This window comes from Thalia democratica, chromosome 1 (assembly GCF_965202585.1).
Source record: "Thalia democratica chromosome 1, ktThaDemo2.hap1.1, whole genome shotgun sequence".
Lineage (NCBI taxonomy): Eukaryota > Metazoa > Chordata > Thaliacea > Salpida > Salpidae > Thalia > Thalia democratica.
In genome coordinates, this window is record NC_139165.1 from 10766194 (window position 1) to 10781570 (window position 15377).

The window sequence follows — 15377 nt, forward strand, 5'->3', positions numbered from 1 at the left end:
TTAAACATAGCGTTAGTAACAGCGGGGGTACGCTGTAAAGTTTGTCTGAAGTTTAAATAAAAATATACAACAAATTCACACCTTTAACAATTTTCACGGAAGACTTTACGTTTCCATTCATATCGAAAGAATCCGACTTTTTTTGGTCAATCTAAAGACATTGCCTTAAAGCTGAGATTCTCAGGAACATTTTAAAATACTTTTTAGCTTTCTACGACTAGAAATAACAAAGTTATTGCACCTTGAAGTTTATAATTGTGTCAAAATTTTGTGGTTAAATTTAAAAAAAAAATCCAGCATGAATAATCACAAAAAGTTTCTCATTTGCAGAACGACAAAAAATCAAAGTTATAAAGATTTCATTTAACTTTAAATTTAATATTCATAACCATTTTACTTCGAGTGAGTTACAATTTTTAAAAATAATTTTATGTACTAATCGGCAATAATAAAAGTATATATGATAATAGAAGTTAAAAGTTGTTTGTACTTCCTGTTAATGCGGGGAAAATACATAAAATTGATATTTAAGTGATATAAGTTTGAATTAAGAATAAGAAACTAAAACACATTTAAAAAATAAATAAGTAAACTAAATTAAAAATTTTCAACCCATGCTCAAAAGTAGTTAAAAATAAAACAGTTTTATAAAAAAGTGTCAGCAGAGGGGTTCGAACCCTCGCCCACTTGGTGGGACCCAGTAGCCAATCTTAGCTTATCTGGTGCCTTAGACCGCTCGGCCATGCTGACTTATTGGTACAGAAAAATATAGCATATATGTAAGGACAAAGTTTTTTCAATCTGGCACAGTTTACAATTATATCTAGATTTAAGAATAGCTTTATTCCTATTAAGTCAATTATTAGTTTGTTTGTAGTTTTTAGAAATAGTTGGTCTAAAATGTGTGATATAAAGTTGTTTTTGTACTATTGCATATGCTGCTAGTTTCTATTGAAACGTGACGTCACAAGGAAAATTTAACAAAAACAGCAAACAAAATACGTACAAATGAAAGTTTAATTATTTCATTAACATTATCAAAGCAAAAAAAAAGTAATTAAAATCATCAAGAAGCAACCTTTAAAATTTTTCATCATTGTTCATCGAGTTTAACGTGTATTTAAAAAAAAAAAGCTTTAGTACTTATAACGTACTTTGAAACAAACACTTTTTTTTTAAAAGTGAACAAATTAAACATAGCGTTAGTAACAGCGGGGGTACGCTGTAAAGTTTGTCTGAATATTTAAAAAAAATTATACCACTATTTCATAACTTTAACAATTTTCACGGAAGACTTTACGTTTCCATTCATATCGAAAGAATCCGACTTTTTTTGGTCAATCTAAAGACATTGCCTTAAAGCTGAGATTCTCAGGAACATTTTAAAATACTTTTTAGCTTTCTACGACTAGAAATGACAAAGTTATTGCACCTTGAAGTTTATAATTGTGTCAAAGTTTTGTTGTTAATTTTAGAAAAAATCCAGCATGAATAATCACAAAATGTTGCTCATTTGCAGAACGACAAAAAAACAAAGTTATAAAGATTTCATTTAACTTTCAATTTAATATTCATAACCATTTTACTTCGAGTGAGTTACAATTTTTAAAAATAATTTTTATGTACTTACACAAATTTGATATTTAAGTGATATAAGTTTGAATTAAGAATAAAAAACTAAAACACATTTAAAAAATAAATATGTAAACTAAATTAAAAGTTTTCAACCCATGCTTGAAAGTAGTTAAAAATAAAACAGTTTTATAAAAAAGTGTCAGCAGAGGGGTTCGAACCCTCGCCCACTTGGTGGGACCCAGTAGCCAATCTTAGCTTTTCTGGTGCCTTAGACCGCTCGGCCATGCTGACTTATTGGTACAGAAAAATATAGCATATATGTAAGGACACAGTTTTTTCAATCTGGCACAGCTTACAACTATATCTAGATTTAAGAGTAGCTTTATTCCTATTAAGTCAATTATTAGTTTGTTTGTAGTTTTTAGAAATAGTTGGTCTAAAATGTGTGATATAAAGTTGTTTTTGTACTATTGCATATGCTGCTAGTTTCTATTGAAACGTGACGTCACAAGGAATATTTAACAAAAACAACAAACAAAATACGTACAAATGAAAGTTTAATTATTTCATTAACATTATCAAAGCAAAAAAAAGTAAGTAAAATCATCAAGAAGCAGCCTTTAAAATATTTCATCATTGTTCATCGAGTTCAACGTGTATTTAAAAAAAAAAAGCTTTAGTACTTATAACGTACTTTGAAACAAACACTTTTTTATTTAAAAGTGAACAAATTAAACATAGCGTTAGTAACAGCGGGGGTACGCTGTAAAGTTTGTCTGAAGTTTAAAAAAAAATAACCACATATTCACACCTTTAACAATTTTCACGGAAGACTTTACGTTTCCACTCATATCGAAAGAATGCGACTTTTTTTGTCAATCTAAAGACATTGCCTGAAAGCTGAGATTCTCAGGAACATTTTAAAATACTTTTTAGCTTTCTACGACTAGAAATGACAAAGTTATTGCACCTTGAAGTTTATAATTGTGTCAAAGTTTTGTTGTTAATTTTAGAAAAAATCCAGCATGAATAATCACAAAATGTTGCTCATTTGCAGAACGACAAAAAAACAAAGTTATAAAGATTTCATTTAACTTTCAATTTAATATTCATAACCATTTTACTTCGAGTGAGTTACAATTTTTAAAAATAATTTTTATGTACTTACACAAATTTGATATTTAAGTGATATAAGTTTGAATTAAGAATAAAAAACTAAAACACATTTAAAAAATAAATATGTAAACTAAATTAAAAGTTCAACCCATGCTTGAAAGTAGTTAAAAATAAAACAGTTTTATAAAAAAGTGTCAGCAGAGGGGTTCGAACCCTCGCCCACTTGGTGGGACCCAGTAGCCAATCTTAGCTTTTCTGGTGCCTTAGACCGCTTGGCCATGCTGACTTATTGGTACAGAAGATTATAGCATATATGTAAGGACACAGTTTTTTCAATCTGGCACAGCTTACAACTATATCTAGATTTAAGAGTAGCTTTATTCCTATTAAGTCAATTATTAGTTTGTTTGTAGTTTTTAGAAATAGTTGGTCTAAAATGTGTGATATAAAGTTGTTTTTGTACTATTGCATATGCTGCTAGTTTCTATTGAAACGTGACTTCACAAGGAATATTTAACAAAAACAACAAACAAAATACGTACAAATGAAAGTTTAATTATTTCATTAACATTATCAAAGCAAAAAAAAGTAAGTAAAATCATCAAGAAGCAGCCTTTAAAATATTTCATCATTGTTCATCGAGTTCAACGTGTATTAAAAAAAAAAGCTTTAGTACTTATAACGTACTTTGAAACAAACACTTTTTTATTTAAAAGTGAACAAATTAAACATAGCGTTAGTAACAGCGGGGGTACGCTGTAAAGTTTGTCTGAAGTTTAAAAAAAGATAACCACATATTACACCTTTAACAATTTTCGGAGAAGACTTTACGTTTCCACTCATATCGAAAGATTGCGACTTTTTTTGTCAATCTAAAGACATTGCCTGAAAGCTAAGATTCAAAGGAACATTTTAAAATACTTTTCAGCTTTCTACGACTAGAAATGACAAAGTTATAGCACCTTGAAGTTTATAGTTGTGTCAAAGTTTTGTTGTTAATTTTAGAAAAAAAACAAGAATGAATAATCACAAAATGTTGCTCATTTGCAGAACGACAAAAAAACAAAGTTATAAAGATTTCATTTAACTTTCAATTTAATATTCATAACCATTTTACTTCGAGTGAGTTACAATTTTTAAAAATAATTTTTATGTACTTACACAAATTTGATATTTAAGTGATATAAGTTTGAATTAAGAATAAAAAACTAAAACACATTTAAAAATAAATATGTAAACTAAATTAAAAGTTATCAACCCATGCTTTAAAGTAGTTAAAAATAAAACAGTTTTATAAAAAAGTGTCAGCAGAGGGGTTCGAACCTTCGCCCACTTGGTGGGACCCAGTAGCCAATCTTAGCTTTTCTGGTGCCTTAGACCGCTCGGCCATGCTGACTTATTGGTACAGAAAAATATAGCATATATGTAAAGCACAGTTTTTTCAATCTGGCACAGCTTACAACTATATCTAGATTTAAGAGTAGCTTTAGTCCTATTAAGTCAATTATTAGTTTGTTAGTAGTTTTTAGAAATAGTTGGTCTAAAATGTGTGATATAAAGTTGTTTTTGTACTATTGCATATGCTGCTAGTTTCTATTGAAACGTGACTTCACAAGGAATATTTAACAAAAACAACAAACAAAATACGTACAAATGAAAGTTTAATTATTTCATTAACATTATCAAAGCAAAAAAAAGTAAGTAAAATCATCAAGAAGCAGCCTTTAAAATATTTCATCATTGTTCATCGAGTTTAACGTGTTTTTAAAAAAAAAAAAGCTTTAGTACTTATAACGTACTTTGAAACAAACACTTTTTTATTTAAAAGTGAACAAATTAAACATAGCGTTAGTAACAGCGGGGGTACGCTGTAAAGTTTGTCTGAAGTTTAAAAAAAAATATACAACAAATTCACACCTTTAACAATTTTCACGGAAGACTTTACGTTTCGACTCATATCGAAAGAATGCGACTTTTTTTGTCAATCTAAAGACATTGCCTGAAAGCTGAGATTCTCAGGAACATTTTAAAATACTTTTTAGCTTTCTACGACTAGAAATGACAAAGTTATTGCACCTTGAAGTTTATAATTGTGTCAAAGTTTTGTTGTTAATTTTAGAAAAAATCCAGCATGAATAATCACAAAATGTTGCTCATTTGCAGAACGACAAAAAAACAAAGTTATAAAGATTTCATTTAACTTTCAATTTAATATTCATAACCATTTTACTTCGAGTGAGTTACAATTTTTAAAAATAATTTTTATGTACTTACACAAATTTGATATTTAAGTGATATAAGTTTGAATTAAGAATAAAAAACTAAAACACAAATTAAAAAAATAAATATGTAAACTAAATTAAAAGTTCAACCCATGCTTGAAAGTAGTTAAAAATAAAACAGTTTTATAAAAAAGTGTCAGCAGAGGGGTTCGAACCCTCGCCCACTTGGTGGGACCCAGTAGCCAATCTTAGCTTTTCTGGTGCCTTAGACCGCTTGGCCATGCTGACTTATTGGTACAGAAGATTATAGCATATATGTAAGGACACAGTTTTTTCAATCTGGCACAGCTTACAACTATATCTAGATTTAAGAGTAGCTTTATTCCTATTAAGTCAATTATTAGTTTGTTTGTAGTTTTTAGAAATAGTTGGTCTAAAATGTGTGATATAAAGTTGTTTTTGTACTATTGCATATGCTGCTAGTTTCTATTGAAACGTGACTTCACAAGGAATATTTAACAAAAACAACAAACAAAATACGTACAAATGAAAGTTTAATTATTTCATTAACATTATCAAAGCAAAAAAAAGTAAGTAAAATCATCAAGAAGCAGCCTTTAAATTATTTCATCATTGTTCATCGAGTTCAACGTGTATTTAAAAAAAAAAGCTTTAGTACTTATAATGTACTTTGAAACAAACACTTTTTTATTTAAAAGTGAACAAATTAAACATAGCGTTAGTAACAGCGGGGGTACGCTGTAAAGTTTGTCTGAAGTTTAAAAAAAGATAACCACATATTACACCTTTAACAATTTTCGGAGAAGACTTTACGTTTCCACTCATATCGAATGAATGCGACTTTTTTTGTCAATCTAAAGACATTGACTGAAAGCTAAGATTCAAAGGAACATTTTAAAATACTTTTCAGCTTTCTACGACTAGAAATGACAAAGTTATATCACCTTGAAGTTTATAGTTGTGTCAAAGTTTTGTTGTTAATTTTAGAAAAAAAACCAGCATGAATAATCACAAAATGTTGCTCATTTGCAGAACGACAAAAAAACAAAGTTATAAAGATTTCATTTAACTTTCAATTTAATATTCATAACCATTTTACTTCGAGTGAGTTACAATTTTTAAAAATAATTTTTATGTACTTACACAAATTTGATATTTAAGTGATATAAGTTTGAATTAAGAATAAAAAACTAAAACACAAATTAAAAAAATAAATATGTAAACTAAATTAAAAGTTATCAACCCATGCTTTAAAGTAGTTAAAAATAAAACAGTTTTATAAAAAAGTGTCAGCAGAGGTGTTCGAACCTTCGCCCACTTGGTGGGACCCAGTAGCCAATCTTAGCTTTTCTGGTGCCTTAGACCGCTCGGCCATGCTGACTTATTGGTACAGAAAAATATAGCATATATGTAAAGCACAGTTTTTTCAATCTGGCACAGCTTACAACTATATCTAGATTTAAGAGTAGCTTTAGTCCTATTAAGTCAATTATTAGTTTGTTAGTAGTTTTTAGAAATAGTTGGTCTAAAATGTGTGATATAAAGTTGTTTTTGTTCTATTGCATATGCTGCTAGTTTCTATTGAAACGTGACTTCACAAGGAATATTTAACAAAAACAACAAACAAAATACGTACAAATGAAAGTTTAATTATTTCATTAACATTATCAAAGCAAAAAAAAGTAAGTAAAATCATCAAGAAGCAGCCTTTAAAATATTTCATCATTGTTCATCGAGTTTAACGTGTATTTAAAAAAAAAAAAGCTTTAGTACTTATAACGTACTTTGAAACAAACACTTTTTTATTTAAAAGTGAACAAATTAAACATAGCGTTAGTAACAGCGGGGGTACGCTGTAAAGTTTGTCTGAAGTTTAAAAAAAAATATACAACAAATTCACACCTTTAACAATTTTCACGGAAGACTTTACGTTTCGACTCATATCGAAAGAATGCGACTTTTTTTGGTCAATCTAAAGACATTGCCTGAAAGCTGAGATTCTCAGGAACATTTTAAAATACTTTTTAGCTTTCTACGACTAGAAATGACAAAGTTATTGCACCTTGAAGTTTATAATTGTGTCAAAGTTTTGTTGTTAATTTTAGAAAAAATCCAGCATGAATAATCACAAAATGTTGCTCATTTGCAGAACGACAAAAAAACAAAGTTATAAAGATTTCATTTAACTTTCAATTTAATATTCATAACCATTTTACTTCGAGTGAGTTACAATTTTTAAAAATAATTTTTATGTACTTACACAAATTTGATATTTAAGTGATATAAGTTTGAATTAAGAATAAAAAACTAAAACACATTTAAAAAATAAATATGTAAACTAAATTAAAAGTTTTCAACCCATGCTTGAAAGTAGTTAAAAATAAAACAGTTTTATAAAAAAGTGTCAGCAGAGGGGTTCGAACCCTCGCCCACTTGGTGGGACCCAGTAGCCAATCTTAGCTTTTCTGGTGCCTTAGACCGCTCGGCCATGCTGACTTATTGGTACTGAAAAATATAGCATATATGTAAAGCACAGTTTTTTCAATCTGGCACAGCTTACAACTATATCTAGATTTAAGAGTAGCTTTATTCCTATTAAGTCAATTATTAGTTTGTTTGTAGTTTTTAGAAATAGTTGGTCTAAAATGTGTGATATAAAGTTGTTTTTGTACTATTGCATATGCTGCTAGTTTCTATTGAAACGTGACTTCACAAGGAATATTTAACAAAAACAACAAACAAAATACGTACAAATGAAAGTTTAATTATTTCATTAACATTATCAAAGCAAAAAAAAGTAAGTAAAATCATCAAGAAGCAGCCTTTGAAATATTTCATCATTGTTCATCGAGTTCAACGTGTATTTAAAAAAAAAAGCTTTAGTACTTATAACGTACTTTGAAACAAACACTTTTTTATTTAAAAGTGAACAAATTAAACATAGCGTTAGTAACAGCGGGGGTACGCTGTAAAGTTTGTCTGAAGTTTAAAAAAAAATATACAACAAATTCACACCTTTAACAATTTTCACGGAAGACTTTACGTTTCGACTCATATCGAAAGAATGCGACTTTTTTGGTCAATCTAAAGACATTGCCTTAAAGCTGAGATTCTCAGGAACATTTTAAAATACTTTTTAGCACATTTAAAAAATAAATAAGTAAACTAAATTAAAAATTTTCAACCCATGCTCAAAAGTAGTTAAAAATAAAACAGTTTAATAAAAAAGTGTCAGCAGAGGGGTTCGAACCCTCGCCCACTTGGTGGGACCCAGTAGCCGATCTTAGCTTATCTGGTGCCTTAGACCACTCGGCCATGCTGACTTATTGGTACAGAAAAATATAGCATATATGTAAGGAAAAAGTTTTTTCAATCTGGCACAGCTTATAATTATATCTAGATTTAAGAGTAGCTTTATTCCTATTAAGTCAATTATTAGTTTGTTTGTAGTTTTTAGAAATAGTTGGTCTAAAATGTGTGATATAAAGTTGTTTTTGTACTATAACATATGCTGCTAGTTTCTATTGAAACGTGACGTCACAAGGAAAATTTAACAAAAACAGCAAACAAAATACGTACAAATGAAAGTTTAATTATTTCATTAACATTATCAAAGCAAAAAAAAAGTAAGTAAAATCATCAAGAAGCAACCTTTAAAATTGTTCATCATTGTTCATCGAGTTTAACGTGTATTTAAAAAAAAAAGCTTTAGTACTTATAACGTACTTTGAAACAAACACTTTTTTTTTTAAAGTGAACAAATTAAACATAGCGTTAGTAACAGCGGGGGTACGCTGTAAAGTTTGTCTGAAGTTTAAAAAAAATTATACCACAATTTCATAACTTTAACAATTTTCACGGAAGACTTTACGTTTCCATTCATATCGAAAGAATCCGACTTTTTTGGTCAATCTAAAGACATTGCCTTAAAGCTGAGATTCTCAGGAAAATTTTAAAATACTTTTTAGCACATTTAAAAAATAAATAAGTAAACTAAATTAAAAATTTTCAACCCATGCTCAAAAGTAGTTAAAAATAAAACAGTTTTATAAAAAAGTGTCAGCAGAGGGGTTCGAACCCTCGCCCACTTGGTGGGACCCAGTAGCCAATCTTAGCTTATCTGGTGCCTTAGACCGCTCGGCCATGCTGACTTATTGGTACAGAAAAATATAGCATATATGTAAGGACAAAGTTTTTTCAATCTGGCACAGTTTACAATTATATCTAGATTTAAGAGTAGCTTTATTCCTATTAAGTCAATTATTAGTTTGTTTGTAGTTTTTAGAAATAGTTGGTCTAAAATGTGTGATATAAAGTTGTTTTTGTACTATTGCATATGCTGCTAGTTTCTATTGAAACGTGACGTCACAAGGAAAATTTAACAAAAACAGCAAACAAAATACGTACAAATGAAAGTTTAATTATTTCATTAACATTATCAAAGCAAAAAAAAAGTAAGTAAAATCATCAAGAAGCAACCTTTAAAATTTTTCATCATTGTTCATCGAGTTTAACGTGTATTTAAAAAAAAAAGCTTTAGTACTTATAACGTACTTTGAAACAAACACTTTTTTTTTAAAGTGAACAAATTAAACATAGCGTTAGTAACAGCGGGGGTACGCTGTAAAGGTTGTCTGAAGTTTAAAATAAAATTATACCACAATTTCATAACTTTAACAATTTTCACGGAAGACTTTACGTTTCCATTCATATCGAAAGAATCCGACTTTTTTTTGGTCAATCTAAAGACATTGCTTTAAAGCTGAGATTCTCAGGAACATTTTAAAATACTTTTTAGCTTTCTACGACTAGAAATGACAAAGTTATTGCACCTTGAAGTTTATAATTGTGTCAAAATTTTGTGGTTAAATTTAAAAAAAAAATCCAGCATGAATAATCACAAAAAGTTTCTCATTTGCAGAACGACAAAAAATCAAAGTTATAAAGATTTCATTTAACTTTAAATTTAATATTCATAACCATTTTACTTCGAGTGAGTTACAATTTTTAAAAATAATTTTTATGTACTAATCGGCAATAATAAAAGTATATATGATAATAGAAGTTAAAAGTTGTTTGTACTTCCTGTTAATGCGGGGAAAATACATAAAATTGATATTTAAGTGATATAAGTTTGAATTAAGAATAAAAAACTAAAACACAAATTAAAAAAATAAATATGTAAACTAAATTAAAAGTTCAACCCATGCTTGAAAGTAGTTAAAAATAAAACAGTTTTATAAAAAAGTGTCAGCAGAGGGGTTCGAACCCTCGCCCACTTGGTGGGACCCAGTAGCCAATCTTAGCTTTTCTGGTGCCTTAGACCGCTTGGCCATGCTGACTTATTGGTACAGAAGATTATAGCATATATGTAAGGACACAGTTTTTTCAATCTGGCACAGCTTACAACTATATCTAGATTTAAGAGTAGCTTTATTCCTATTAAGTCAATTATTAGTTTGTTTGTAGTTTTTGGAAATAGTTGGTCTAAAATGTGTGATATAAAGTTGTTTTTGTACTATTGCATATGCTGCTAGTTTCTATTGAAACGTGACTTCACAAGGAATATTTAACAAAAACAACAAACAAAATACGTACAAATGAAAGTTTAATTATTTCATTAACATTATCAAAGCAAAAAAAAGTAAGTAAAATCATCAAGAAGCAGCCTTTAAATTATTTCATCATTGTTCATCGAGTTCAACGTGTATTTAAAAAAAAAAGCTTTAGTACTTATAATGTACTTTGAAACAAACACTTTTTTATTTAAAAGTGAACAAATTAAACATAGCGTTAGTAACAGCGGGGGTACGCTGTAAAGTTTGTCTGAAGTTTAAAAAAAGATAACCACATATTACACCTTTAACAATTTTCGGAGAAGACTTTACGTTTCCACTCATATCGAATGAATGCGACTTTTTTTGTCAATCTAAAGACATTGACTGAAAGCTAAGATTCAAAGGAACATTTTAAAATACTTTTCAGCTTTCTACGACTAGAAATGACAAAGTTATATCACCTTGAAGTTTATAGTTGTGTCAAAGTTTTGTTGTTAATTTTAGAAAAAAAACCAGCATGAATAATCACAAAATGTTGCTCATTTGCAGAACGACAAAAAAACAAAGTTATAAAGATTTCATTTAACTTTCAATTTAATATTCATAACCATTTTACTTCGAGTGAGTTACAATTTTTAAAAATAATTTTTATGTACTTACACAAATTTGATATTTAAGTGATATAAGTTTGAATTAAGAATAAAAAACTAAAACACAAATTAAAAAAATAAATATGTAAACTAAATTAAAAGTTATCAACCCATGCTTTAAAGTAGTTAAAAATAAAACAGTTTTATAAAAAAGTGTCAGCAGAGGTGTTCGAACCTTCGCCCACTTGGTGGGACCCAGTAGCCAATCTTAGCTTTTCTGGTGCCTTAGACCGCTCGGCCATGCTGACTTATTGGTACAGAAAAATATAGCATATATGTAAAGCACAGTTTTTTCAATCTGGCACAGCTTACAACTATATCTAGATTTAAGAGTAGCTTTAGTCCTATTAAGTCAATTATTAGTTTGTTAGTAGTTTTTAGAAATAGTTGGTCTAAAATGTGTGATATAAAGTTGTTTTTGTTCTATTGCATATGCTGCTAGTTTCTATTGAAACGTGACTTCACAAGGAATATTTAACAAAAACAACAAACAAAATACGTACAAATGAAAGTTTAATTATTTCATTAACATTATCAAAGCAAAAAAAAGTAAGTAAAATCATCAAGAAGCAGCCTTTAAAATATTTCATCATTGTTCATCGAGTTTAACGTGTATTTAAAAAAAAAAAAGCTTTAGTACTTATAACGTACTTTGAAACAAACACTTTTTTATTTAAAAGTGAACAAATTAAACATAGCGTTAGTAACAGCGGGGGTACGCTGTAAAGTTTGTCTGAAGTTTAAAAAAAAATATACAACAAATTCACACCTTTAACAATTTTCACGGAAGACTTTACGTTTCGACTCATATCGAAAGAATGCGACTTTTTTTGGTCAATCTAAAGACATTGCCTGAAAGCTGAGATTCTCAGGAACATTTTAAAATACTTTTTAGCTTTCTACGACTAGAAATGACAAAGTTATTGCACCTTGAAGTTTATAATTGTGTCAAAGTTTTGTTGTTAATTTTAGAAAAAATCCAGCATGAATAATCACAAAATGTTGCTCATTTGCAGAACGACAAAAAAACAAAGTTATAAAGATTTCATTTAACTTTCAATTTAATATTCATAACCATTTTACTTCGAGTGAGTTACAATTTTTAAAAATAATTTTTATGTACTTACACAAATTTGATATTTAAGTGATATAAGTTTGAATTAAGAATAAAAAACTAAAACACATTTAAAAAATAAATATGTAAACTAAATTAAAAGTTTTCAACCCATGCTTGAAAGTAGTTAAAAATAAAACAGTTTTATAAAAAAGTGTCAGCAGAGGGGTTCGAACCCTCGCCCACTTGGTGGGACCCAGTAGCCAATCTTAGCTTTTCTGGTGCCTTAGACCGCTCGGCCATGCTGACTTATTGGTACTGAAAAATATAGCATATATGTAAAGCACAGTTTTTTCAATCTGGCACAGCTTACAACTATATCTAGATTTAAGAGTAGCTTTATTCCTATTAAGTCAATTATTAGTTTGTTTGTAGTTTTTAGAAATAGTTGGTCTAAAATGTGTGATATAAAGTTGTTTTTGTACTATTGCATATGCTGCTAGTTTCTATTGAAACGTGACTTCACAAGGAATATTTAACAAAAACAACAAACAAAATACGTACAAATGAAAGTTTAATTATTTCATTAACATTATCAAAGCAAAAAAAAGTAAGTAAAATCATCAAGAAGCAGCCTTTGAAATATTTCATCATTGTTCATCGAGTTCAACGTGTATTTAAAAAAAAAAGCTTTAGTACTTATAACGTACTTTGAAACAAACACTTTTTTATTTAAAAGTGAACAAATTAAACATAGCGTTAGTAACAGCGGGGGTACGCTGTAAAGTTTGTCTGAAGTTTAAAAAAAAATATACAACAAATTCACACCTTTAACAATTTTCACGGAAGACTTTACGTTTCGACTCATATCGAAAGAATGCGACTTTTTTTGGTCAATCTAAAGACATTGCCTGAAAGCTGAGATTCTCAGGAACATTTTAAAATACTTTTTAGCTTTCTACGACTAGAAATGACAAAGTTATTGCACCTTGAAGTTTATAATTGTGTCAAAGTTTTGTTGTTAATTTTAGAAAAAATCCAGCATGAATAATCACAAAATGTTGCTCATTTGCAGAACGACAAAAAAACAAAGTTATAAAGATTTCATTTAACTTTCAATTTAATATTCATAACCATTTTACTTCGAGTGAGTTACAATTTTTAAAAATAATTTTTATGTACTTACACAAATTTGATATTTAAGTGATATAAGTTTGAATTAAGAATAAAAAACTAAAACACATTTAAAAAATAAATATGTAAACTAAATTAAAAGTTTTCAACCCATGCTTGAAAGTAGTTAAAAATAAAACAGTTTTATAAAAAAGTGTCAGCAGAGGGGTTCGAACCCTCGCCCACTTGGTGGGACCCAGTAGCCAATCTTAGCTTTTCTGGTGCCTTAGACCGCTCGGCCATGCTGACTTATTAGTACTGAAAAATATAGCATATATGTAAAGCACAGTTTTTTCAATCTGGCACAGCTTACAACTATATCTAGATTTAAGAGTAGCTTTATTCCTATTAAGTCAATTATTAGTTTGTTTGTAGTTTTTAGAAATAGTTGGTCTAAAATGTGTGATATAAAGTTGTTTTTGTACTATTGCATATGCTGCTAGTTTCTATTGAAACGTGACTTCACAAGGAATATTTAACAAAAACAACAAACAAAATACGTACAAATGAAAGTTTAATTATTTCATTAACATTATCAAAGCAAAAAAAAGTAAGTTAAATCATCAAGAAGCAGCCTTTGAAATATTTCATCATTGTTCATCGAGTTCAACGTGTATTTAAAAAAAAAAGCTTTAGTACTTATAACGTACTTTGAAACAAACACTTTTTTATTTAAAAGTGAACAAATTAAACATAGCGTTAGTAACAGCGGGGGTACGCTGTAAAGTTTGTCTGAAGTTTAAAAAAAAATATACAACAAATTCACACCTTTAACAATTTTCACGGAAGACTTTACGTTTCGACTCATATCGAAAGAATGCGACTTTTTTTGGTCAATCTAAAGACATTGCCTGAAAGCTGAGATTCTCAGGAACATTTTAAAATACTTTTTAGCTTTCTACGACTAGAAATGACAAAGTTATTGCACCTTGAAGTTTATAATTGTGTCAAAGTTTTGTTGTTAATTTTAGAAAAAATCCAGCATGAATAATCACAAAATGTTGCTCATTTGCAGAACGACAAAAAAACAAAGTTATAAAGATTTCATTTAACTTTCAATTTAATATTCATAACCATTTTACTTCGAGTGAGTTACAATTTTTAAAAATAATTTTTATGTACTTACACAAATTTGATATTTAAGTGATATAAGTTTGAATTAAGAATAAAAAACTAAAACACATTTAAAAAATAAATATGTAAACTAAATTAAAAGTTTTCAACCCATGCTTGAAAGTAGTTAAAAATAAAACAGTTTTATAAAAAAGTGTCAGCAGAGGGGTTCGAACCCTCGCCCACTTGGTGGGACCCAGTAGCCAATCTTAGCTTTTCTGGTGCCTTAGACCGCTCGGCCATGCTGACTTATTGGTACTGAAAAATATAGCATATATGTAAAGCACAGTTTTTTCAATCTGGCACAGCTTACAACTATATCTAGATTTAAGAGTAGCTTTATTCCTATTAAGTCAATTATTAGTTTGTTTGTAGTTTTTAGAAATAGTTGGTCTAAAATGTGTGATATAAAGTTGTTTTTGTACTATTGCATATGCTGCTAGTTTCTATTGAAACGTGACTTCACAAGGAATATTTAACAAAAACAACAAACAAAATACGTACAAATGAAAGTTTAATTATTTCATTAACATTATCAAAGCAAAAAAAAGTAAGTAAAATCATCAAGAAGCAGCCTTTGAAATATTTCATCATTGTTCATCGAGTTCAACGTGTATTTAAAAAAAAAAGCTTTAGTACTTATAACGTACTTTGAAACAAACACTTTTTTATTTAAAAGTGAACAAATTAAACATAGCGTTAGTAACAGCGGGGGTACGCTGTAAAGTTTGTCTGAAGTTTAAAAAAAAATATACAACAAATTCACACCTTTAACAATTTTCACGGAAAACTTTACGTTTCGACTCATATCGAAAGAATGCGACTTTTTTTGGTCAATCTAAAGACATTGCCTGAAAGCTGAGATTCTCAGGAACATTTTAAAATACTTTTTAGC

The 15377-nt window shown here is 28.7% G+C and overlaps 7 non-coding genes across 7 annotated transcripts; all 7 read right to left on the reverse strand.

Annotated features, from left to right (window-relative positions):
• Positions 1-656: 656 nt before the first annotated feature.
• Trnas-acu (transfer RNA serine (anticodon ACU)) lies at positions 657-750 on the reverse strand. Its single transcript is given in 2 exon segments — positions 657-692; positions 699-750. It is a non-coding gene; the product is annotated as a tRNA-Ser (tRNA).
• A 1022-nt stretch (positions 751-1772) lies between these two features.
• Positions 1773-1866, reverse strand: Trnas-acu (transfer RNA serine (anticodon ACU)). The gene is given in 2 exon segments: positions 1773-1808; positions 1815-1866. It is a non-coding gene; the product is annotated as a tRNA-Ser (tRNA).
• A 5470-nt stretch (positions 1867-7336) lies between these two features.
• On the reverse strand, positions 7337-7430 carry Trnas-acu (transfer RNA serine (anticodon ACU)). Its single transcript is given in 2 exon segments — positions 7337-7372; positions 7379-7430. It is a non-coding gene; the product is annotated as a tRNA-Ser (tRNA).
• A 1561-nt stretch (positions 7431-8991) lies between these two features.
• On the reverse strand, positions 8992-9085 carry Trnas-acu (transfer RNA serine (anticodon ACU)). The gene is given in 2 exon segments: positions 8992-9027; positions 9034-9085. It is a non-coding gene; the product is annotated as a tRNA-Ser (tRNA).
• Positions 9086-12411: 3326 nt separating this feature from the next.
• Positions 12412-12505, reverse strand: Trnas-acu (transfer RNA serine (anticodon ACU)). The gene is given in 2 exon segments: positions 12412-12447; positions 12454-12505. It is a non-coding gene; the product is annotated as a tRNA-Ser (tRNA).
• Positions 12506-13524: 1019 nt separating this feature from the next.
• Positions 13525-13618, reverse strand: Trnas-acu (transfer RNA serine (anticodon ACU)). Its single transcript is given in 2 exon segments — positions 13525-13560; positions 13567-13618. It is a non-coding gene; the product is annotated as a tRNA-Ser (tRNA).
• A 1019-nt stretch (positions 13619-14637) lies between these two features.
• Trnas-acu (transfer RNA serine (anticodon ACU)) lies at positions 14638-14731 on the reverse strand. Its single transcript is given in 2 exon segments — positions 14638-14673; positions 14680-14731. It is a non-coding gene; the product is annotated as a tRNA-Ser (tRNA).
• Positions 14732-15377: the final 646 nt, after the last annotated feature.